This window comes from Rhagoletis pomonella, unplaced genomic scaffold (assembly GCF_013731165.1).
Source record: "Rhagoletis pomonella isolate Grant_MI unplaced genomic scaffold, Rhpom_1.0 Rhpom_scaffold_00012, whole genome shotgun sequence".
In the NCBI taxonomy this organism is placed as follows: domain Eukaryota; kingdom Metazoa; phylum Arthropoda; class Insecta; order Diptera; family Tephritidae; genus Rhagoletis; species Rhagoletis pomonella.
Genome location: NW_023458566.1, coordinates 12,403,944 through 12,406,591, shown reverse-complemented (window position 1 = coordinate 12,406,591; position 2,648 = coordinate 12,403,944).

Sequence of the window (2,648 nt, the reverse complement as noted above, 5' to 3'; positions counted from 1 at the left end):
AAAAAAAAAGGTATCAAGCTCTTAAAAAATCACCCGTTACAAGCATACATATGTACATATGCAAAATTATTTATTTACGTAAGTGCATAAGTTTCCAATAACGCAAAAGCCATTTACGTTTAAATTAGCCAGAATAAATTTGAATTGATTAGCATTAATTAATTTAAAAAATAATTAACAATGAAAATGCAAATACTAAAAAGAAGGTGTATGTACATTTGAAGGTAGCAAATATCAGGTAGGCTCATAGATCAAAATATTTATTTAAAACATTTCTGGTTCTATTTCTGTTGCTTTTTTGCTTTTCATTAAAGCTTTCTTTTTATCTTCTGAAGAGCTTTACAATCAGCAAAATTTTATAGTTATGAGCAGCCTTTATAGGTCTCTATAGGCTGCGAATATGTACGTCAGCTTAAGTTGTGAGTGATTTTGGGGCCCCATATTCAACAGAGTCTCATTCCTGGAAGATCACTTTTTGACAGTTTATAGTAGAAAATTCAAGAAAATGTATTCTTGATCATGTAGTCTCAAGCATCTTCAAACTATTTTTGAATCTCACAACTCAGTGTGGTGACTGTCATCAGCCAAATGAAATTTTCTTTAAAGTACACGAAGGATTTTCGATTTTTTCCTGTCTTCTCTATATAGCCACTATGTGTTTGCAAACAGACCAGCATTACCAGATACACCTTGCTGAGAATTGGGATCACTTCCAGCACTGAATGGATAGATAGATAGAGGTAATAGAGGATGTGGGCTACGACACAGGTTATATTAAATCTAAGAGTTCAGCACAAAACCTCGTCCAGCCTAAGGTCGTAATAAAATCTATCAGTTCCAATACGGAGTAAGAATTCTCTGGCTCAATGAGTCTTTTTAATGCGTACGTCTGATTGTAGCTCTTCGATTTCCACAAACGTCGTTATGTAAACCAAGCGATCGATCTTGATGAATGCATAGTTAACTAAATTCACGATTCCTTTAACCAGCCAGCGCCTTGACGGGGATAGGGGATGTCTGGTATTACTTGTGACGCTACTCTTGCTAATGCTGTTTGGGCTAACTTTAATTAGGGATCTAGCCTTATTGATCGCTTGTGACTATAAATCGAATGAACTTATGATGTTGTGCAAGTATCGAGTCCAGACTTTGTGCGTTTGGGGCATTTGGTGTTGTTACTGAGATTACCTCCACTGATCGTTGAACTAAGCCCTTCGGCTATTCGGTGAGCTGGATAGGCGATGAGCGCTACATTCTGCATGGCGGGCGACTTTAGATGGGCTTCGTTGGTGAAGACCTTGGCTCTAGTAGCAAACTCATCAGACGATGTTCGCTTTTAGGTAAATTTCCTACTGGAGGAAAAAGGGCATACAGTGCTACGATCTCGAATCTGCCGGCTTGTTTTATTTTGTCCGGGAAATTAGGATTTTAACTTCCAGCACCAAAAGGTAACAAAGTATTAATGTTTGTGAGGGCAGTTATGACACGCAGTTGTGAGCTTTTGCTGGCAGGAACAGGTAGAAGGGTACCGATGGTGAGTATTTTGTAGCTCTAATACTAGAGAGGCACCATCAGAACTAATTAGTGGGCATCACACGAACTTCGAAATATGTCCTAATTGATAATAGGATATTATATAACATAAATTCTAAACAATGCTAATGTTGACAGATTCAAGAAGGTTCTTGCCTTTCTTAAATATGTGAAGCCACCACATTTTTGTACAGATGGAGGTACCAAAAGTGTCTCAAGAAATTACCCCATTTCATTGCTACTACTTTTTTTCTTAAGCCAAGGAATTTTATTCCATGCATAGGTAAAATCCACTTGTGCAAAGTACTACGATGAGCATTTCTTCGAACAATCAGAAACGTTGGAAATATTTTCATTAATGGGATTTTCATTAATCTGGATTGTCTTAATAACATTTAAAAATATATTCATAAAAATATTTTATGGGTTCACCTCTCTGACCATCGAACGAACTGTCGATGGGAATGGCCACTTAATCTGACATATCAATTCAGTTTTAAGGAAAGAGTTGAAATTGAATTTAAATTTTGTTTTAAGTTTTGCTTGTTATTTAATTTAAACGATTTGCGGAAATCAAAGATTTTGATAATTATTTTCCAATGCAGTTAGTTTAATATTGAAAAAAGCCTTCTATGAGTGCACATAAATCACCTTAAACTTTATTGATTTGATTTGTATACATACATACATAGAAACACAAAATAGCTCAATGATTAAACAAAAACAATGAAAATGTGTGTATGTACTTCAAAGTAACATTTGTTGATCATGGATCACTAATTCTCGACTGTGTTAATTTCAGTAAAAAACTTAAACTTTAAATAATTTAGGGTAATTAAAAACATAAAATAAAGTAAAAACCAAACTAAGAAACACAAATCTGCACTAAAACTTTAGTGCATACATTTACTTTGACAAACGCATACACTTATACACACATATTTATACATATGTACATACGTACATTAAAATGAATGTATGTGTTAAAAAGCGAAATAAAAACAAACAAAAAAACAACTTTGTAAAGTTTGCAAAACATTGCAAGTAAATTAACAATGAATTGAGAAAAAAACTAAAAAAAAAACCTAATGAATTACGTAATAAGTAATAACTGT